The sequence below is a fragment of the Puntigrus tetrazona genome, chromosome 8, assembly GCF_018831695.1.
Source record: "Puntigrus tetrazona isolate hp1 chromosome 8, ASM1883169v1, whole genome shotgun sequence".
NCBI classification, from domain to species: domain Eukaryota; kingdom Metazoa; phylum Chordata; class Actinopteri; order Cypriniformes; family Cyprinidae; genus Puntigrus; species Puntigrus tetrazona.
Window position 1 is genome coordinate 16,716,365 of NC_056706.1, and position 24,444 is coordinate 16,740,808.

A 24,444-nucleotide genomic window follows, 5' to 3' on the forward strand; every position below is an offset into this window, starting at 1 on the left:
AATGCCAAACGGTTTTGGATCCCGTTGACTTCCATCGTAGTTTTTGTTCGTAGAAAAACAACTATTAAAAAAAGAAAGTCAAAAGGAACTGAAACTGTTTGGTTGCCGACATTGTTCCACAGAAGAAAGGAAGTTCTATAGGTTTGTATCGACCTAAGTGTGAGACAGGGCTGTCCTTAGCTGATGTGGGGCTGGGTGTGAATACTTAGTTACCGTAATTTTATTGTTAAGTTAACCGAACCCTAAAAACCTTCTCACGTTAGTTTTTATGCTAGATTTAGACATCACATCATTGACATTATATCCTAACAAAATGTAAAATTAACATAATAAAAACAAACAAAAAAAGAACAAAAAACGATTAAGTAAAAAGAAATATTACGATCAAAACCGATGAATCAACCCATTTAAAAGTCTGAACCTTTGAACATCTTTTGCATTTGTGTATTGAATGATAGTTTTGTCATACTTTTTAATTGTCGTACTGGATTGATAATTATATTTACATTTTGTTACAGTTTAAGGGTTTGGTTTAACATTTGAGCAGTTGTTTTACCATTTACTATCTTGTTAGGAAAACATTTAATATCTATCTATCGATCGATCGATCTATTTGTCTATCTGTCCATCAGATGCTAAAAACAAGCATTGCTTGTTTAAACTCATAATCGCCATTTGTTGCTTATAATCCCCACATATTTTGTTTTTTAAATAACATTTTTAATTTCCTCTGCACGGCTTTCCTACTAAATTTTTAGTATATCTGTATTCGGCTGTCTTCATGTTCTATTCATATATGTCTTCTGACGGGTGGTGTGATTTGTAGTGATTTACATAGCAGTGGGACCTATTTTCAAAAGAAGCGCACTGGCCCTTTAAGAGCTGAGAAACTGCACTTGACGTCCAGCGGACTCTTGCTTTGCCAGCAGCAGTCAGTCAGTCAGTCAGTCAGTCACATACACGGACTCAAGTCATCTCTGGACCGCAGAGATTCTCCTTCAGTCGCTTCGTGTATTTACATTCGCCGCTATGAAAAACGACTAGACAGAATGGGCACGGAGCGCTCTTCTCGAATCACAGCCGTTTGGAGATAAGAGGGCGGAAACGCGAGTAAAACAGACGGAGGAGAAAGAAAAACAGACGAGGAGCGCGAGCAGGCCGAACCCGTCGAGGGAGCGCGAGAGCAGCCTAGTTTCTCACGCGACGGGCGCGCGGCGCTCAATTGGATTTGCGGCTCAAACCGACGAGGACGAAAACACGCCCGTGGCGAACCGTACATGTGGATTATTCGCGGAAATTTCTTAACTCCGTTCTCCTCAGAAACTAAATAAACGTCCGGTGGCGACAGACCTTCACCTTCCGCGGAGAGGTAAGTTACTACCAGACGTTTTGACCACGAGTCTGTGAGCCGTTTATCGGGTTTGAAGGTTGCCGAGACTTCTCGTAGCCGTTGTCGGAGTCACGGGGTTTGTCTGTGGCTAACGGCCATTATTCCTTCACTGAACCTCAGCTACATTGAATGAGCGTCTCTGAGCAAGGCGGAAATCAACCAGTACGTGAAGACTGGCCGGCTAGTTAGCATAGCTAACGTTAGCAGTGTTTGTGATTTAACGGTAAGCGGAATGCCGTCGAAATATCCCAGGCACATTACGTTATGCATCAGGTTAGTTTTCTAGCATTATAAACAGTGTTTTGTGAAGCACAACGTCTTCCGTCGAACAGTTTTTTGGGGTCGACCGTTGAGCTAGCTGAGTTAGCTTCTTTTATGTGTTGTTATATTGTATTGAGTGCTTGGCTAGTTCTGTAGTAACGCTGCCGGTCACAAGCAAAGGACGAGACGTATAGTTTCATTCTGTTTTAATCAAATTACATCCGTCCTATTATGATTTAGTTTTTAGTCAACATCTCATTAAACGTGTCCCGAGGAGGGAATATTTACTTCGTGCTGAAACGTAGATTTAGTGTAGAAAGAATAGAGCTGCATAAAGATGTTACTCAGGGAGCTTTGAACAAAATCGCCTGTTTTTGTTGTACTAGTAAAGTAAAATAATTGCAGTTAGACTGATAAAGAACTTTTAGGAACGTTAATAATAAATTGCTAAATAATCGTATGCATTTTTTTATTTTATATGTGTCAAACGATTAAAAATGTACTGTATATATTTATTATGCATATATAAATACAGGTGCATATATTTAAGAAAATGTTGTTTATAAATTAAATATAAAATAGAAATATATTTATACATGTAAACACTTTCAACATTTATCCTATATATATATATATATATATATATATATATATATATATATATATATAGGATAAATGTTGAAAGTGTTTACATGTATACATATATTTCTAAAATCATTTTATATATATATATATATATATATATATATATATATATATATAATTTGGATGCAACGGCACATATTTATGTACACTCACACGCATACATATACCCCCACTTCCAATGATAAAACTGCCAATGATACTTTTAGATAATGTGTCAGTTTAAAGATTCTTCTCAGTAGTTGGGACCACTCACTGACTCTCCCTCTCCCCAGCTTCTCAAATGAGTATACCCCCAGTATATAGATAACTTTTAAGGGTTAAAGACCAGTAGTGCATGGGAATAGCTTTCACAGATTTCGACAGTGGTTTGTGAGCCCATATTTAGAGCTAGAGCTCATGATGTACTGAAACACAATTGTTCATGAAACGCTTCACAAATCCCAACACTGCCTCACTGTTCCATTGTTTTTATGTGAATCAGAGACTCTGGCTTCCTTCATTGTACTGTAAATATCACTAGCAAAGCATTGAAGACTTGCATAAACATGATGGGTAACGTCGTTTGTGGGCTTCCCGCCCCCTTTTTCTAAAGCTTTCTAACACCTTCATAGCATGCTGATGATTAGGCTGGAGCTACACTCCATCTCGGATGTTGTTATTAAGGGTCAATAAATCATAGTGGATACCAAATGCTTGTCAACAGCTGTTGATTTGCACATGAAAGGCAGTGGAATGTGAAAAATGGAGGCCACGCAGCTTAAGTGTATTAGTGTAATTGGACATGGGCCAGCAGAGGGCTTTTTTTCTCTTGAGCAGCATTCTTTCCCACTGTACATTAGAAGAGAACAAAGCACAGTGTCATAAGTGGACCAGCGAGATGCCTGAACCCAAAACAGAAGTGGCCTCAGACAACCTCTTTGCTCCGCAGGGCTGCCAGGACTCATGGCCAGAAAACAACAGATTTGTTTTGGACTCACATCAACTCCAGTTCCACCCCTCTGTGTCGTGTATTGAGTAATGATATTCTTTCTCGCTCTCCTCGCTACTCCATGCAGATTGTTGATAAGCACTGAAAAGAAATGAGTTTGCATTGTCTGCTGAAATGTGGAGCTAGTTTACCGCTTTATCTCTGTCTGTTTTCAAAATGCTTTGCGCAGAGTCTAATGCACATTGCACAGCAGTTTTGCAGCTGCAACCTTTATTACAGCCGGCCTTTTCGTTAATTCATGTCAGATGCCTTGTTTCTGCTTATATGAACTGTGGAACATGCCCTCGTACTATTCAGGGACAAGATAAGGAGTTGATAGCTTACAAAGCGTTTGTCCTTGACCGTTTTTCATTTTGATAAATGAGCAGCTTGAGTGGAACAGCGAAGGAAATTAACTGTATGCAAAATGCTCTCTGTGTAAGCAGACTTCTTGGCTTGTCATCATGCCGTCAGTCTTTGGAATCGACTGTGGTACGCTGTTTTGCTGAGTTGGCTGCGTTTCGTTGGTTGGGTTTTGCCCCTGCTGCAGTGCTGTCTCTGTAAGGCTCCAGAGGAACTGCTGCTCCTGCTACCACTATGTATTGAAAAATGTTGTTCTTTCATAATTGGAAGTGCAGTTTGTTTTGTGCTATCGTAGATGTTAATCCTCATCAGCTTTGTTCACATAGACAGAATTTATATACTTTTTTTTCTTCTGAAAAACAAATAAAAAAATGTTGCATTTATTTGATTTGACATTCTAATATGATTATTTGCTGCTCAAGAAACATTGTGTATATCAATGTTAAAAACAATTGTGCTGCGTAATAATTTTGTGAAAGCCATGGTACTTTTCCTGGAGTCTTCCTGGAGGAATCGGAAGCTTAAAAGAACAGCATTTGTATGAAATCGAAATTGTTTGTAATATCATTATTAGTGACTTTACTATCACTTTGGATAATTGTAATGCATATTTGCTGGACACAATTATTAATTACAAGAATAATTTGTTTTAATTACATAAAAACCTTGTTTTCTTTCTGTTGTTCACCTACTTTATATGCAATATTTTTGAATGGCTTAGACTAACACAGTTAATTAACATCATTTTGCAAAAAGCACTGCACTATTTCCTTTTTTTTTTTTTTTTTTTTTTTATCACTTTCATATATTTTTACAGGCATTTTGAATCACTGAATATCCCTAGAATAGAAAGTGGGATATGAGTTTTCCCCTTTAACCCACTGTAGTGTTCAGTTGTCCTGCTTGCTATCAGCAGCAGTTGTGTCATATCTAACACAGTTAGATAAGGCCAAATTGCTGGAGTTTCCCCAGTGGTGGAGTGAGATCGGTGTGACGTAACCACTAGTGTTATGTGTAATGTAGACACTGGTGTGTTTATTAGCTCAGTGAGGCAATCATACCACATATCTGCACCATATCTGGAGAGAGGTTTATGCTGGTTATATATAGGAAGTAAATTTTTCTGCTGTTTTTATAGAGGTAAAAAAATCAGTTATGAAAGTTTAATAAACGTTTAAGCGAACAAGTGAACAAGCTTTGTGACAGTGCTATGTGTAATTGACTACACACTAACAATGTATTAACTGATTCACTATTGCAAAATATCGTAAATTATCTTGAAGCATTACTTGAGAACTGAACCTGACTGATCCCGTTAGTTAAGGCAGCGTTTTGGATGAACTCCCATGGCATCTGTCCTGCACTAGTGGTGGTCAGTGTGTGTGCTGTGAGTGTTGTAAACATGTGCCCATGGCCAAGTGTTTGATTGCTGAAAAGGCCAGCGTAAATAGGCTGCAAATACCATTTAGACTATTAGACTAATGGCCGCATGCTGAAGGTCAGAGAGCCTTTGTTTTACGTCAAGGGATGTATATGTTAGTGTCTGTGTTAGTGGGGTTTATCTTCACAATCAGTTCCTATTTCTTTGTTACATAGTAATGACTTACACAAAAGAACAAAGACACATGCATCTGCACCAGCACATGCATGTTTATTCTGTAGATTTGAGAACTTTATCCAAGCCGTATCAGCAGGCTTACCTATCTGATTTGACTATAGGTGGTTATCGCATGAATCCATCATATTCACATCAGCAGCATGTTTTTCCTGCTAGGCAAAATACAACTATTACAACTTCCTTTTTGCATACTGCTTTATTTGCTTACGCTGTGATTATTCATAGTGCGCATGCTTAGTATGCATATATTTCCTTGTTAGTATACATTCTTAATTAGTCAAAGCAGATTCCTGAAGGAGTTGAGCATACGTAGTGCGACTGTAATGTATCAATGCATTAAACTGACTGCATTCACTCCTGTTTGGGTGTGCACTCAGCGTTTGTGAGAGTTCGTTGTAAGAGTTCTGTAGTTGTCAGCAGTGGTATCAAGTGGTCTTGCAGTAGTGGCGGTCTGTGGAGAAAGTCGGTGTCTGTCTGCACAGCCACATCAATAGCAGCTGCTACCTCTTTGACATTTTTAGTAATCTGGAGAGCAGCCAGCAAGAGGGACTAAAAATGTAGGTGTGCGTGTCTGTGTGCGTTCATGTGACACTGGGTGTCAAGTACAACATGTATGCAGATAGTGATTGTGGCGTGGAGTGCTGAGGGATAGACTGTATTGAGTGATAGAATGTATTTGTGTGTTCTGCTGAGCCCTGTGCGTTCTTGGCATTCATTAAGTCGACTGCAGACGTAGTATGAATGCAGGCTCTGCCTCTTGAGGAACAACTGAATTGTTTGTTTAACTGGATAGTAAAACTGAAGGTTCTGCTGAAAATATCTGGCTTGTGATGTCATTATGTTAGAGATCATTACAGAACTAATGGTCGTTATGAGTTACCTTACTTCAGTAGTCCCACAAATTGTTCATTTTTGGATTGTTGGAAACACCTGACTTGCTTAAATAAAGCCCTTGCAAATATAAAGTATTATCTGATACAGGTAAAGTTGTTTCAGTTGCTGATTTTAGTGTGATTATTGTGTAATACAATTCAATGCTAATTTATTTGCTGATAATAAGCATCTAATAATTCAGTACTAATATTTGCTACACAAAGTTGTTAAGACTGTTGGTTAATGTTCAACCTGAAGGAATTGGATATCAGAAATGCCAGAAATCCCAAAATAGCCATTCCCCCCACCAATACCTATGTATTATTAATCACTCGTTTTTTACCACTTTAGAAAAAGGGGATTCATTAAATGCCCTAAAGGTATTAAGTTCTGACTGAAAACGGAAAGATTTGATCATTGAAATAGCTTTGTTTGATAAACTGTATACCTATTACTAGTAGGCCATATTTTTGTTTCTGAGTGTATTATTTTATACCTCAGGCTTCAAATCCTACCTTTTCCAAGTTCTATATTTTGAGCAACTTGGTTATTTTATTGCTTGCCCTAGATTTACTTCTCCTTTTATTGACTATTTCAGACAGTGTTTGAATTCTGTTTTATCACCCATTCTGTTTGAGTGGATTTTGCTTTCGCTGCCAGACTCTCTCTAATATGTGTGTTTTGAGTTTAACTCGGCTGTTCTCTGAATCCGCAGTGCTCATGGCAGCCCTTTGCACTTCGACCTGAATATCAGAGTAGAGTTAAGGCTATGTGTGGGCTAACTGTCATCCATCTGATGTGTTTTCTTCATTATCCTCTGTGTTTTCCCTGCTGCAGCAGTTGTGAGGGTGTAGTGTATCGGTGGTGACTCTCTCTGCCTCAGGGTTTTGTACTCGTTGGCCCGTTATGAAACAAGCAACTGCTTATGAAACAGAATGTGAGGGGTGGACAATTTTGCGTAGCAGAGCCTATAGCAGCTGTGTGTGTAAGAGCTGGTGAAATTGGCAGATGTGTGTGAAGATGGAATAGAAACAGGCTTCACCTTCCTGCTATCAGCCACTTACTGTTGATCTCACTGAATCTTTCTCCGCTCAAGTTGCTCTAAATGTGAGTGCCAGCTTAAGGATTTCTTGGCATAATATGCTCTAGGAAATATTGAAACCGTTGAATGAGGCCATTGATGTTACATCCTATCCATGAACAAAAACCTTGTTTTCCTGATGTAAACCAAAACTACTGCTTCCTTTTATAAAAACAAAAGTAGCTTATGAAGTTCAGATGAAAACAATCATACGGGTCAGTTAAATATTAAAAGAGAGAGGAAAAGTAATCAAGTTGAGATAGAGAACTAAGTAAAGCCAGGAAATGACAAGACTGTGGAACTTGCCTGTTGGAAAAAATCCTCTGACACTTCCTATGTCCCATTGTTTTCTTTACAAGACTGTAGGATGTCCAGAGTGGCCCATTTAGAGATGTAATCTGGCTGCAGCTCTGCATTTGGGATTTAAATATCTTTACCATCGTCCTTCTAAATCTCCAAGTGCTTGTTCTTAAACTGTAATAAATTCTTCATTCCCATGTCATTTTGTATGAACACTCCACAGGTTTCTGTTTTTTGCTTAATGTTATGTATGAGGTCTGTAGCTTGTGGATTTTATATGATAGTTGGTCCCAGGGTGAGTTTGGTGTGTGTGTGTGTGTGTTTGAGAGAGAGAGAGAGTTTCTGGCAGCATAATAAAGTATTGACTCACGTGGAAGAGTGCCCAAGACTTTACTGGAAGAGGAGCTGTGCTTTCTATCAGTGTCTGTTGCTTTCATATCAGCAGCAGTGTACAGTGAGCAGAGGCTTACTGATTTATCTATGGTAATCAGCACCAATAACAGCGTTCAGATATCTGCAAATATGAACACCGATAATAGACGTTATTTCACCGCTGTATAGCACATTTATGATCCTGGATCATAAGAGTAGTCATAAGTAGCACAGGTATATTTGTAGTAATAACCAACAGTACATTGTATGGGCCGAAAAGTTCAGACTCTAGATTTTCAGGTAGTTGTATCTCAAACAAATATTGCCCTATCCTAACAAACCCTGCATAAATGAAAAGGTTAAACTAGTTTTTGACTATTGAAAAACCATCTGAAATTAACGGCAACAACTGCATAGTAGGTAATTCAATTCAACTGACATCAGCATTTATTTCTTACGTTTAAATTAAGTTGAAACTAAAAATGGTCTTAATTGAAAACATTAACTGTAACCTTGTGTGACAACTGCACAGTTACAATTCAAACAACACAATCAACACACATTCAACAGTCCAAGATGTTGCATTTGCTGTAAAGAAAAAGAAAAAGATCAAATAATATTTAGTGCAACGAATTAAACAAAGATGTCAAAGCTGGCACTTTTTTAAAACAAACTGGGTCAATGTCATTTAAAGGCTAAATAAAAATGTACCTACAGAACTGACGTTTACTTTTGGCTTTTCAAAAGTGCAAGCCAGTTTTTTTGTTTACAAAAAAGAAGCATCTCATCTTTGTCAAAAGTTAGTCTGTTTCATCTCTCATTCAAAACATGATAAGCTGTGCTAAACAACCATTCACTGTCACGGTGCAGGGCATGGACAGATACACTCACACAACTTCAGTGAGTATGAAAAATTTTACATTATTCCTGTAGTGCCACAAGAATAAGAATTTATTTTTAATTTGACAAACTCACTCATATACAGTTTGGGCTCGGTAAGATTTTAAGATGCATTTGAAAGGAATATCTTATGCATATCAAGGCTGCAATTATTTAAAATGTAACATGCAGAAATACTGTAAATATTACAATTTAGAATATAAAAACACTAATATTCTAATATTCTGATATAGTGTAACACAATTACTCTACAATCACATGTTTGACCAGTGATGCAGAATAGTAGGTTTAAAAATAATTATTAATGACCCTGAATAATGAGATAATGATAATATATATATATATATACACACATACTGCCTTATTCATTTAGAAATTGTACATTTAGGAAATGTCTAGATGTTTACATTTGTAAGGAGTTTACAGTGTCTTAGAATGTAGACGATGTTGTGTTCTTTGGAGCATTAGGTTAAGCAGTGATGTCTTGCTAACAGAATGCCAGAGGGTTGTTTGGTTCACCTGTATAAACAGCAAAAAAGAGCAATAACAGCTGTCACTGATCTTCTCTCACTATGTGAGTTAAAGATCTCCTTCTGTCATCATCTCTTACGTCTCTTCACCTACTTCACTGTTCATGTCTCTCACTCACTCACTGTTGTTTAACTTTGATCTGAATGCTGTCTGATGGTTTAAAATGTGACACTGAGGTTATGCACCGACTTTTCCACTGTGCCGTACTGTCATCCGTCAGCACTATTTGAAATCTGGAGGAACGCACTAGTAGGGATACACTGAATTTCAGTCACCTAAACCATGGGCTATGCGTGACATGTTTCTAATGCTTGCATGATGACCAAATGGGGCCTTAGGGCTTTGCGTTTTTTGCACATTTGAGATAACCCAAGTTACAAAGATAGACAAAGAGAGAATGAGAAATTGGGGTCAGTGAGTTCAGAAGCTCAAACACATACGGCAACCGCCAAGCAGAAGTGGAGTATGAGATTGAGGGGGCGGGTAGTGGAGATTGTGAGCTGTTGAGAGTTCCCACAGCAACCATGACCCTTGGTTTCATTTCTGCACAAAAGAAGACGGCCTTGAAGACCAAGAGGTTTTTAAAGAATTAAGACTCATAATTTCAGAGAGCCCTCTATCCAGTCGCTTTCTAATATCCATTCATAGCGTTACTGTAAAGTCCTCATCTGTGACGTCTCTCTGCAGACTGTGGAGGATGTGAGCGCTTGGCTCAGGAGGAAATTCCAGACTGCTAAGAAGAGGCTTGCAGGTTATTGATGGTGGAATCTCATTTTCTGCTCGGCCGCTGCTGAAAAATGGCTGTCTGAAGCAGCTTTGGCAGACAAAGGGTAGCTTTACCGACAGCCAGCGGGAGTGTGTTTGGGGTTTGAAGAGCTAGGAGAGAGACTGCTGGTGTTCCCCTGCTAACTGTGTGTGTGCGCGCGCGCACTTTGTTTTGGTGAGAGGAAATGGGTGGAGATGTTTATCAGCTGCACACACACACCTGATGCAACTCCCATTCATCTTGTAGGAGGAATCAAGATGTATGCATGACTGTATTTGTTTGTATTTAAAGGCTTTTAATTTGCACCTAAGACTATGTATATGTTGTATTTCTTTACTTGGTTGAGAAACTATATCTATATATGCACTATATAACATTCACTATAATTTTACTTCTCTTCAGTGTTAAATTTATGCTTACAGACTGAGTACATTTGAGATATTTATCTGTTTTATATATTTGATGTAAATCAACCCCAATCCTTCATACATTTATTTGTTGAAACTGTAACAAGAGGACCTTAAAGTGTAGCTAAAACTTTTTTATCTAGCCTATACACTTGTGCATTAGGCTAAGCTAAATGCTTCAGTATTGCTCCACCAAGCTGTGCCTAAATTTCCCCCAAACTGTTCTAAAATCATTGTAAACCACGAGGTCTTTATTGCACACTACGTTGAGGTCAGTTGAAGCAAAAAATAGTTTTAGTCAGATTTTAACTCTGTTTTAAAGTCCTTGTAAACTCAACATAAGCTAAATTGACATATTTGGCCTTGCTGTTTTGTCTTAAGCTTCTTCTTTTTCTGATTTTGTTCTAAGCTGTGTCTCAAATGTCTGTGCATTTACCGTGTCGTGTTTGAATTATGTACATTTATTTTGTCATTACTAATCCGAGTCTAATAACCCGTCCCCCTTCACAACATAATTAAAACTACAACATTTGAGTGCACGAAGTGTCCAACATTTCCACACTTCAGTTTTTCAGTTATTTAAATGCATCATCCAGGTGCTTAAAGTGCACTTTTATTTTTGGAATTTTAAGTGTGAACACACAACTTACACTATTATACTGCAAAACATCATAGAATAGTGCATAAGTATGCGATTTGGGACATAACTTTTGTTTAAAGCGCTTCCAGTTGTTCAAAACAATTTTTACATTTCCCTTTTGTTTTGTTTTTTCTATTAAACTAAAAATGAATCATTCCCAATTATGGGTGTTTGTACCACTGCTGTGGCTTTGCGTGCATACATATACAGGAATCTAGCATCTCTCTGTGTACGGTCTGCCTACATTCTGTGTTACCTCTGTAGCTAGTTTTGTATGCTCAACCCAGTCATCGTAAATGTTTGAAGCACCTTGTGGTTTGCTGTGCGACCTTGATCAAAACAGTTGTGGTGTTGCTCTCTCACACAGAAAGACGCTGATCGTCAGTGATGCAGGCAGAGAGGATTAGTGTAGATTATCCTGCACATTATTAGTAAGTCATTCACTCTGCTGTTATGCAACACAAATGCTTCTCGTGTGTGTGTGTGTGTGTGTGTGTGTGTGTGTGCGTGCGTGCTTGTTAAAGACCAGGCTGTATGTGTGCTTCTATATGCATTTGTTGTATAAAGCGTTTTGTAGGCCTGTTTTAGACTTGTTTGTTTACACTCAGGTTGAGTTCATGAGCTGTTTGGGTATGTTCTCAGTGGTCATGTTGGTTTTTGTCAAAACATGAGTGCTGAATACAGTCTAGGAATTGAAGTACCGGTGGGTGGGGGTTGGTCTGTGCTTGTGTGTTTTGAGAGATGGGGGATGGGTAAAAGATCTATGTATTTGTAAGCAGAGTGGAAATACTATGTCAGGATGTCGGCTTGTAAGCCAGTGTGCTTTGTGCAGTTTAGTGTTACTGGACACTGAAACAGTAGGGAGCGGTGGTATTTTCCGTGGTTTGGGCTGTAGCTTTAAAATCACAGACAGAGCATTTGTCTTTTATAGTTAAATCAATATGGCTTAATAATAATAATACAATTTAAATAGCTTTTTAATAATCTTAAAAAAATAAAAATAAAACTATAGTATTACTATAGTAAATAGTATTTATAGCTGCCCTAATTCCTTCTTTTTAAATATTTTGACTTTGACTAATTTTGATAAACCTTTTTTCCTGAATAAGTATGGGAAGTTGTTTGGCGCATGTTATGTTCCCAAATGAGTGTTAAAGTGACCCAAAGTCAGAGCAGATGCAGAAAAGGAGATTGCATTGTCAGCATTTACTAAGAACCGTGATGCTGCACACCAGCAGATAATGAGCTGCTCACATGTAAGAACACAGTGCCTCGTTTTACTCAGAGACGCGCAGAGATTTTATATTTATTTATAAAATCTCAGCCTTCCAATTGATAATCTCACTAGGCCATATTGCAGTTTGTTTTATTTAGATTAATTGCCCTAATTAGCATACTGTTTATCTGCTTTTTCGCATTTGTCATCTATTCAGAAACTCCTTTATATATAAATTATCATGTGCTTTCTCAGCAGTGTTGAAAGGCGGATGGCTGATGACCCGATTTTAAGGTGGATATAAGCATTCATTGCTCTGAATGTAATTTTGAGCAGAGCTGTAGGCATTTGACTCAAGTCCAGGGATTAAAGTGACGCTTGGGAATGTAGACAGTATAGAGAGCTTTAACTGGAGGGGAGGGTGTTTTTATTCACAGCCTGTCGCAGAGGTCAGACAGCTGCCCTGCATCATGACCCCAAATAACCTACACAGGCCACTGGCTGAAAGAACAATGGAAAGGTCAGATAAGAGGGGAAAGAGGGAGGAAAAGGGGTGGTACAGGGGAGAGAGCAGAGAGAGGCACTGAAGAAGGGAAATACAGTCTGCCTTCACATACACGCAGAGGAAGGTCTTGAAAATCACAATAGCCTCATCAGCTTGCAGTCACTGCATGTGAGCAACAGTGATATGAAAAGCTTTGTTTATGAGCATCGATGCAGGTGAAGGTGCATTCCCAACAGCTGTCATATGCCACTTCCCCTGCTCAATCAGGGGTGTGTGTGTGTGTGTGTGAGAGCACTGTAAATACTGCTCCTGTTTGAATGCTTATTACACCAATGCTTGCTGATACAAAACTTTACATCTTACTAGTTGATCTGAACAAAACAAAACAAAATCGACCTGTTTGAGGAGTAAAAATGCTTTGCCACTCGCTTAGTTTGGATTGTAACCTCTTGTAAATAGCCAGGATGGAGACACTTTAACACCTAAAATGTTTGGATTAGAAGTAAATATATAAATAACAAGGATGCATGCAGTTGATCATAACAGAAGTAGACTTATTTCAAATAAATGCTTGTTTTGACTGCAAGAAATTACATTTCAAGATGTATTCAAATAGAAAGGATATTTCAGATATTCAACACTATAACAGTTTATACTGTATGCTTTGGTGATCAAAAGAGAATTCTTTCAAAAATTACATTTTTTTTCATAGCCCAGACTTTTGAAAATACAGATTTATAAAAACCGTAAACCTGTCAATTGATAGTACATCAGCTATTGTTAATAAATGAACATTATTTTATACAGTAATACCAATAAGTTTAATAATAATTTTTTAGATGGATGCAGAGAATAAATTGGCTGGAGCAGCTATGCAGTAAACCTATGTTGAATGCTTTCATTTAGACAGCTTCATAAATTATGCTGTTGTTGATGTAATTATAATCTGAGTTTTAGCAGCCCGCTTTTTTCATCCCAGAACCGAAGTCCATTTGAGAAGGTTGAGCTGTGTGTCTCAATATATGTTCATGCTGCAAGACATTTCTTTTCTGCCAGAGTATGATATACAGCCTGTCTTCAGAGGATAGAAATTAGATTGACAACATTTCTACAGTCTAAATGTGGTGCACTAATTAATACACAGCATGCGTCACAGAGTGTCAGATTCAAACTAAAACCCAAACAGAACATTCAAGCTTAAATGCCGAATGTGGGAAATTAGAGGTGATAATGACATTGCTGATTGAAGTGGCATTTTGTGCTGTGGGATTGTGGGAGATGTGGCGTAGACGTCGGTGATGCAGATGGATGGGAACGCACACTCGGCCGCCCACCTCATGCTGTCTCTGACATTACTGGGCCAGCAGGAGGGACCTGATCGTGGCTCATCAGCTAATGCCTTTCTTCCAGCACTAACGCAAACTGCCAGGCCTCTCATTTATTACATCCATCTTGACAGACAGAAGAAACTGGCTCAGCTTTTGTGATGGTCAATAAAAGATGTCAAAACCTAAAATGCGTGAGCTAGAAATACACGGTGGTTAATGGTAAGGCAGTCAGCGCTGGTTCTTTCCAGTTCTTTCAAGCTGCCCATGTGTGTTTATCAGCAGAACGAGAGGCGGAAAAAGGTAGGAAGAGAAATGTAACACAAGAGGAGGTGGAGAGAAAAAAGGAGAGAGATCATACAAAAAGCCAGCCACTCCTAGAAAGGAGAAGAAAGAGTTGGGAATGAGTGGAGCGCTGTGATTGAAAGAGGGAGAACGAGAGAAAAGAGAGAGAGCGAGGGTAAGTGAGTTCATTCGTGCTGTTGGCAGGCAGCCATGAGCTTGCCTGTGGGTGTCTGTATCCGTGCCAGGGCATGTGTTTCCCCTTCTGTCTGAGGGCCTTCTCTCCCTCTCTCTCTCATAGAGAGATATCTCCTTTTTTCTTTCTCATTCCACATTCCAAGTCTTTCACTGTTCCTACTTTTCTTTCTCTCTTCCTCTTTTCTTGTTATCTTTCACTTTCTCTCAGAGTCTCTCTTTATGTCTGTCATAGCAGTTGTGGTTTTTCGTTCACAAAGCTGGACGATGCCAGAAAACAGTGGTAAGTTTGTTTCCAGATTTCCACAGTTCATACTGTGCCAGTAGATCAGCCAAACCGGACACATGTGCGCTTCACACCCAATGTCTTCCTTTTAAATAAATCTTCATTCTCTGGGACTCATTTTTGGGAGGCCTGGTGATTAAACTCATGAAGCAAAGGCTAATTGTAATTGCCACGTGATTTTACTGCAAATTTATCCCGATTTATGAGAGTTTGAATTTCATGTAAGTAACCAGCTAAATACTGTAAACTACTATCCACAGGAATTGGTGGTAGTAATACAGAAGTTTATCCATCTGACGTCCCAATTATAAAGGGCGTATGACCAAAAAAGATTTGAAGATACTTTTATGAAAGTATTATACTATGTTATGTTCTAAAAGGTCGAAAGTGACAGTGAAATTGACCCAATGTTTTATTTAAATTTTTGTTCTTTGAAAGTTGTTTTTCAGTAACCTTTAAATCATGAATGTTTCCAATCTTTATTACATATATCCAGCACAAATGGATCTCTAACTGCTGCAATAGCAAAAAAACTATAGTTTGTTTACAGTTACAAAAGAATAAAATAAGAAAATAAAACCTTAGGGAGATCATTGTCTGAGCGCACTTCTACAGTATATTCAGCGTCTCACTTGGACAATCTCAAACATATTATCAAAACGATCATTTTCGAATACTTCGCATTCAGTATTTGAAACACTGGAAGCTTATTCACCACATCCAGCATCAAATGGCAGTAACATTTATATTTCATTGCGTATAGTAATTGCTGTACAGTAAAGCCAAACCAGTTAAATTTCTGCTAATATGTTTTATGCTTCCAGTAATTATTAGTAAAACATCACCTCGTTATTGTCTATCAAACCACTTTGTGAAAAAAATGGTGTATTGCATATATTGAATCCTCAGATATGTAAACATAGTTGGGTAGAAAAAATACTTAAATGTTTACATACATCGGGTATCTGACGACCCTATACACTTCTTACAAATAAATACAGAAACTGTCGTTCTTATAAATATTTTGATTTATTTTTCTTTTTTTTAAAATAAAGAATAGATTTCGATTAATACTAAAAGAGGGAGAGGGTAGAGAATGATAATACCAGGTCACTGAAGACTTGGTTATGCATTTAAGGGTTAAAGCAAAAACAAGGAACACACATCAGACCTGTGTTTTCTGTGAGTAATGTGTGATTTATTTGATCCTGCATGTGTGATCATGTGTATGTGTGAGTCTACAAAGTGCCTTCAGGATGACAAAGACTTTCTGTTCCTCTTCAGAGCTCCAAACATTCCTGGACTATTGAATCTCCTCCCCCAGCACAGTAAAACACTCGACTCTTTCCGTGTAAATCATTCAGTGACAGACAGGAAGGAAGGAGGACGGTAGCATGCCCCTCTTTGTGTTGCAGAAGAGCTACAGGGGCTTTAGAGCAGAGGACCTGACTCTTTGTTTTAATGTCAAAGTATTTGAAAACACTCAGTGACCTTGTTTTAGATAATGTACACACACGCAACGATCTATGGAGACAGACTTCTCTCACATGGTAATTTTTGTGTGTCTGTGAGACCAAGCTGTGGGGCCCTTTGAGATGGCAGTGGTGTGTAAGCCTGTATTGAGCGGAGCTCCAATGACACACAGCAGCCACAGGGGAAAAACACATTCAGAGAAGCATGTATGTTTGCATTTGTGTTTGTTAGTGTGATAGCACTACTTCCAGTTTATCTGAAGCTACAGAGTGTAAATGGCTATTCTTTAACTTGTCATTCTATTGGGCCCAATGGTAAAATAGGTTGCAGGTACATGTAATATTTTTAGAAATCCTAATCTCCAAAGACCTGCTTGTCTCATGAAGGTACCAAAGATACTTTGCTTTGATTGAAATGTCTGCCAAGTAGTGATGTACCTAAATGATTTGTTTTGTTTAGTGAAACACGGAATCCATAATTAAAGTTTGGGTAATTACATTTAGGTAATTGAACTCAGTATGCTGTTCAGGGTATCTGGTTCTCAGGTGAGAAAAAAGACAAAAACATTTTTGGTAGCAAGCCAGGTTCTGATATTCAGCTAAACAAAACCTAGACACATTTTTGCATCAGCATTTTTGGTAAAATTTATTAATGTTGTGTGAACAAAATAGAAACCGACATGGTCAAAAAACATCATCTGAGAATGGCTGATTAAACATCACTGTTTTGCTCAATGAAGTTTGGTCCCCTAAAGCAATTTATTTATGCTGTTTTGGCTGAATATTTTTGGTTGTTGATATTTCAGTGCATTACTCCTAGTAAGAAATACCGTTCCGCTTGTTTACTCATTACAACACATGACTTGGTATTTTGTCCTCTTGTGCAGAGGAGTTGCGCTACAAATAATCATTACCCATCATTTTGTTGGGCTGTGTTGTAGAACCCTGCAAGTAACATCTGCTTGTGCTGGTTCTTGTAAGGTCACTGCTATAACATTATGCGGTCCTGTAAATCTTTTGATGTTGGCAAGGTTCTTGCATATCCAAGTGGTTACCGAGATTTGTGTCAGGTTTTGGGTGACAGCATCATGTATGATTATTAAGCATCGCCTGGTACTCCCAACACCTGGTGCTTTGTCTCCAGTCCATAAGTGTAATGGAAACCACCACCTCTGAACGTCTCTCTTGTCTGACTGTTCAGTGATGCACATCTTTTCCAGTGAGTTTTAACCTGCTTCCACAATCAACATAAATTTTAAGTCATCTTGGCATTTGTCCATCCTTATTTAGGTAAGCAAGAGCTGTACTTGCTTGGTTGTGATCTACATAGGGACGATTCCAAGATAGTTGCTGAGTGAACAGACTAGCCTCAAAGAAACTTTCAACAGTTACTTGTTTTTTTGCTGTACCTGTGAAAAGGGAGTATCATCATGCAGGAGAGCACACCAGCTGCTCTAACTAGCATAGAAAGAAGAGAGTGAAGAAGAAGAGAAAAGAGAGAATACAGAGTGATCCATTCATTCACACAGTGTGCCGACAAGTTTCCGGCCAGCAGCAGGTGGTGGCTAGGACTCGCACTTGTCATCAAACTCACATTTGCTTATCCTGGCTTTCCGAAGTCTGGTGCACACTGTATGGTTTTTGTCAAAATTTAGTTTGACTTCAGAAATTGATTGTTGTGTTAACAAATATTTCTTGTCAACAATTAATCTGCAATGTTTTCTGTTTCGTTCCTTCCAGGTTGGTGACTGCCAGGACTCAACGCCCCATGATGCACAGCGTTTGTGACAAGACCACACCCACTTTCAGTGTGTAGAGGAAGTTGCATCGTCAGCATGTCCTCGCACCCTCAGTCAGTGCCTCAGGGTCGGAGGGCTATGGACGCTCGTCACCTTCCTAGTCCTGCCACCCTACCTCTGCAGCTGAGAGCCCATACGGTACAAAATTTCATATTTATTTATGCGCAACATTACCGTTTGATCTGTGAGCTAAGAAAAACTGTGAATTGTATCTTGTGTATTGTAGTAATCTGTATCTTCTATTATATACCTTAATATACATACACATGCTATTGTGGTGTACATATAGATGTAATCATTGATCAGCAACAACAAAGGACTATCTTGTGTTACTAAAGACTATCACGCAAAGATTTAACCCCAGTCTTATTAACTACACAGAAAATCTAAATCAGTGGTACTCAACCCTAGTCAGCTCAGGCTAGGTAGAGCAACATTTTACCTTCCAAGCCTTTATGTTGGAATATGTCCTTTGACACAAAGATGTTCATGTTTTGAATCTTCACTTTAATGTGATAAAATGGGATTTTCCAGTCCATGCAAATACAAAAAAAAAATTCTACAAAGTGTATATTATGATTTATATATACTATGATATTATGATGTATATTTTTTTTTTCCACACACAGACAACAGTCATTTCTCAATATGAATTTTTTTTCTTGTGCACTTGTGAAACATCATTGCAAAAAAAACCCTGCAAATTTTCTTAATATTTCTGTTATTGTGTCATGTAGTGAAGAATCAAATCTACGGTTTATAAACATAGAACCTATTTGATATGCTGATCCCGTAGCTAAGAAATTTAAACAATTTGCTTAAAATTGATCAAAAGTGATGATAAAGGCATTTCTAATGTTAAAAACAGTAGTTTTCATGTCAAAAAAAGCATGATTAAAATCTGGGAAACATCTGCATTTTTATCAAGGATAGTATCATTTATCTTATATTTTAGTAGTCACATTCTTCATGCGGTTTCATGAAATGTGTGCATAATGTCGCTTTGTTAATTTCAGGATGTTGGTGGATTGGTTGACTACCATCCTCATGCTCAAGGACTATGGTTCCCATCTGCCCCCATGGATCCCTGGCCCAGCCTCACCGCCGCAGACCATCCCTTCTGTCTGAATTTCAACCAGGCAGTGAAAGGTACAAAATGTGCGCACAAACAGACAATATATTGTGGCTGCCAGAACTGCCTTGCACTGAGATCTTGTCTATTCGGTTCTGTCCGCTTGTGCCCTTAAGGCTAGTTGTCCATTTGCCCATAGTCTATTGTTAAGCCTTTCAAAATTGTGGCAGAAGACTGAAGGAAACTATTACTCTCATTCAAGGTGCTGCATTAGGAAGCATTTATTAGGCCTGGTCAGAAAGTCCTGTTTTTGTTAGAAAGTGACTGAAACCGACTACTGCTTTTATGTAATTCATATGCAGTCGTGCTCTAGAATGTCACTTTTAATGTTTTCATGCATAAATGAACAAGTGAAATTGAACTTATATGAGATATACTGATAACCTTTAATGTGACAGAATGTGTAGAATCGATGACCCTTCCTATCATAATTTTATTATGGTATTATTCTCTTTAGAATTTTTTTGTACATGACATCCCAATTGGCCAATCAAAAGAGTTTGATTAACATGCGGTCTGACTAATCAGAACGTGTATATTATGTGCACGCTGCTGCTATATATCTTGCCTGACATCTAAAATTAAATTGGGGTAAAAAAAAAAAAAAAGAAAGAAATTTTTCGATATATGAAAATAAAAAAAATGCGGAAGGTCTAACTATGCTGTTCCTGGTTGCCACAGTAATATGGAAAATACTTATTTTCTGGTGTACAAAACATGTAATGTCCAGCGCTGCATGCATGAATTTTAGCCTGAAGTCAAATACTCCGTTAAATAATAAAATAATCTGTTAAAACATGTGCAATTATCATTCTGTGGATATAATCCCACAAACTTTGCCCCGATCGGAAGCAGTTTAGTCAGATGTGCACAGCTTCATGGCATCTTCTCACTCATTAAACTATGACAGGTCTTTTACTGCTAAAAGACAGATACTGCGTTGCTCTGATGTAATGAAACGCGACATCATGTGCTTATTAAAATCATTTTCATAGGTTTCACGTTGTATTATTAGCTCTGAAAATATGTAAATGCATAAATACCCTTCTAGCTATAACCACAAATCAGACAGGAATGCAGGCTTAGATGGACTTTGGTGGACTTAAACTTTTAAATTGATTTATGTAAATGTGAACATTATCGTTTCTTTTAAAAATGACACAATTTAAAAGCTGAGAGTCCTAAGACCTTCTTTAATATTAGAAGAAACCCGATCTGTCGTCTTTGTCTGTGTGTTTTCTCTCTGCTGTGATGTATTTTACTTGTGTGAGAACACCTGTGCAGTGTGAGAGCTATATTGTTTCATCGGTCACGCAGCAGTAACTAAGGAGGCGGGTCTTTGCAAACAGCCAATTATAGTTGGTTCTATAATTGTATACAGTACAATTATAGAACCTGAAGAGCTTAATGAACTGAAGTGCTTTGCTATTATTTAGCTCAGGGAAATGCATCCTATAGGACTTTAATCAGATATGAAGCATGGAAGCTAAAGTTTTATTGTAATTGTGTTCTCATAAATATATACACAGTATTACAATTTGCAATTACACAAAAGGTTGTGGTTGTGCACCTCTGGTAAAAACAGGCTAAAACATGGTCGCGCAAAGATTCCACACTATTATTTTACAGTAATTTTAAATTAAGTTTTATAATTTTATGTAGCCTTGACAGACTTGTTCTTTTCGAAGCGATTCCAATGATTTTTAGGCAATTAAAGAATTTAAATTTAAGGAATCATATCATTATCTTTTTGGTATCGATTAGCAGAATCAGAATCGATCAAATTCAAACAATACTACTCTTCCATAACATTGATGCTTTAATGCGGTTGCGTGTGTGTGTGTGTGTGTGTGCGCGTGTGTGCGCGTGCGTGCACGCAATGTTAAAAATATCATTCCTTTCCTCCATGCTGTGATTCTTTTTGCCATATAAGAAGCACAGTGTTGAATATGTGTGTAGGTGTATTGGGAATAGCTGTGTTTCTCCTCAGTCTGAATGCTGAATGTGGAGTGTGTGTGTGTGTGTGTGTGCTGAGCTGTATAATCAGAGCCTGATACAGTAGAGCTGACTGTTCTCACAGGACATGGACTAACACCCCTTGAGATACCAAGAGCTGCTGGTAGGATGGATTAACTTGAATACTAAAGTGTTTGTATGTGGGTAAGGTGTGTATGTCTGCTCTTCCACATCCTTTCTTTCCCCACTACGGAACTGTCATCTTTCTTTTTTGGTGATCGTCCCAGTAAGATGAAAAATTAGCTCTATTAAAATATCCTAGGATACAAAATCAAATGTCCTACAATTGAAAAATGCAGCCCTACTTATTAAAGTTCAAAGAATCAAATGCTCCAGAGCCGGTTGTAGGCTGTAGTTTGTTTCTCTCTAGTTCTGCCTGTGTAAAGTGTGGTCTGTTTTTAAAACATAAGCTTTTTATGTTGTTTTGTGATAACATAAGTGATAGGGGTTGAAAAGATGTTTTGTGATCTTGACACCTTTTATCCTCTGAAGAGAGATAATAAGGGATTGAGGGAGATTAAAGCAAGATGGATGGGAAAGAAGAGGGTTGGTAACTACAACTGAAAGACTGACAGTGAGATGGAATGATGGCAGAAGAGGAAAGACGGAGAGCATTACAACAGTACAGGGGCAAAGTTCCTCTACAATAGCTCAGACATTCAGCACGCATGATCTGTCCTCAATTCAGAATGAGGTCAGGGGCCAGTTAAACACTCTCTCTTTCTTTCTTTCTTTCTTTCTCTCTATGTCTCTCTCTCTCTCTCTCTCTATGTCTGTCTCTCTCTCTCTCTCTCTCTCTCTCTCTCTCTCTCTCTCTCTCCCTCTCTCCCTCTCTCCCTCTCTCCCTCTCTCCTCTCTCCCTCTCTCCCTCTCCCTCTCCCTCTCCCTCTCCCTCTGATATTGTGTGTGTGACACAGTGTATGACAAATCCTGCCTGCAGATCAGATTATCTTGCCCACTCACAGAGAGAGAGTGAGCATGGATGAAAGCTGCAGTGTGATGTGATTATGTAAGTGCCAAGCACCTATTGAAATTGGGGTATTTTGGTTAAAGTGTGTGTTTTCAAGCATTTTGGTATCTTATCACACATTTTGTTTTGGTAATGTACATGTTACCTTTGCTCTGGTTTAGATGAATTCCTCCAGTGAACACATCAGTGCAGAAAAACAACAAATGTTAATACTGTAGACGCAACACACCAAGGGTTTTCATTCTGCTAAATCACTACAAAACAAACTATTTGGTATTATTAGTGAAAGGCACTATATCTTTATTTCTCTTGTGTGACTGCTTCAGTCATTTTGTGACATTTAAAGGAATAGTTCACACAAAATGTCAATTATGCCATTAACTGCCTTTCTAGGTGTATATGAGTTTTTTTGTTTTGTTTCCAAAATTTATCCTGGCTCTTCCAAGCTTAATAATGCTGGTGAATAGTGGATTTTGAAGCTCAGTAAATCAGATATATCAGCAACATAAAACTAACCTATATGCTTTCAGGGGTTATCACATGTCATTTGAAGCAGATCAATGGGTTTTTGTAACAAAAATATTAATATTTTTAAAGTTATGATATAAATAACTGACGTCTGATTATTTTCTGGAGAACGTTGAGTTCCATTTCATTCCTGACCTATATCTCCACATATGATGCAACTTACCTCATGCATCGAAAGTCAAGCTTTAAAATCATGGCCAACCTTCCGCCAGCATTAGCAAGCTTGGATGAGCCAGGATAAATTTTTAAAAAACTCAGACTGTGTTTGTCTGAAAGAAGAAGGTCATATACATCTAGGGTGGCTTGGGGTGAGGATTTTTATTTTTGTGTGAAGTATTTTTTTTTTTTTTTTTTTTTTTTTTTTTTTTGCAATAATCAATGTTTAAAAAATTCTGTCATTTTATAGCTAAAACATAATTTGGCTCAAGTACATTTTAGTTGCACTCACATTAGTGAAATTTTATGGGGAAAATTGTCATGAATCACCACTTACTTTCTGACCAAGCAACATTCTGTTGGTAAATGCATTAAATCCATGTGACTCAGAATCTCTTAATTACTGGATTTTGCCTGTAACTTCTCTCTTAACAATGATGAATGTGATTGATAAATAGGACTGGCAACGATAATAAATTAGTTACTGTTAGTGATTCAATAACAGACCCAGTTTGGCAGTTACATGTTATTTACTGTCATTATATTATTATACATTAGGGCTGCATTAATTGTTGAATATGCCTTGAAATTGTAATTGTGATTTTATTATTTATCACAATTTGCACTGAATTATGTTTATACCATTGTTTGAAACTTGACCGCATTCCATATTTTGACATAAAAACAAGCAGAAATTTTGTTAAATAATTATACTAAAATTAAAATTAATCTTAAGAATGCAGAATAACATAAGTGGAAATTAATCGTTCAAAGTTACATAATAGTGGCATCTGTTTTTGTAATCGAGATTAGAAATCGATTTAATTGTGCAGCCCTATTATGTCTACATGAAATTGTCCATTGGCCAAACCTGCTTTCTAGATGTCAGTACTTAAATCATCCATTAACCAATTTTCTCTCTGTCACTCTGTCACTAACAGTTATTTTGGTAATCATGTAAGTAGGTGATTATTCTGACAGTTTCTCAAGTAATTGTATAATTATAATAAAGCTTGTCATAGTAAAAATAGAGCCATGTGAAGAATAGCATTTTAAATTACTTAAATACATACATACATGCATACATACATACATATTACTTGCGATGCACTCAATCCAATTAATCTATAGTATTTGTCTATTTCTTTTGTGCCTGAAATGATAATAGCCACTTTAATATTTCAAATATGTGGACATCAAAACATGTAAACTCGGAACAAGTGTTTACATTTTTTCTGTAATTAAAAGTTAGCATATTCAGAAATTTGTTTATGTATTCTTATGTTTAAACCGGTTTATAAATAATCTCACAATATTAAAGACTAACAGGTATGATATTTCAAACATTCAAAAGTGTATATTGGCTTCACTTCAGACAGCATGCCAAGACTCTTCTCCTCTCTTATACAAACAGAAACACTAGGCTTTATAAGTGTTTCTTGAGTAAA

The 24,444-nt window shown here is 37.6% G+C and overlaps 1 long non-coding RNA gene across 1 annotated transcript; it reads left to right on the forward strand.

Moving 5' to 3' along the window:
* Window positions 1-912: 912 nt before the first annotated feature.
* LOC122350823 lies at window positions 913-19,247 on the forward strand. Its single transcript, XR_006251624.1, has 3 exons — window positions 913-1,369; window positions 18,136-18,332; window positions 19,211-19,247. It is a non-coding gene; the product is annotated as an uncharacterized LOC122350823 (long non-coding RNA).
* Window positions 19,248-24,444: the final 5,197 nt, after the last annotated feature.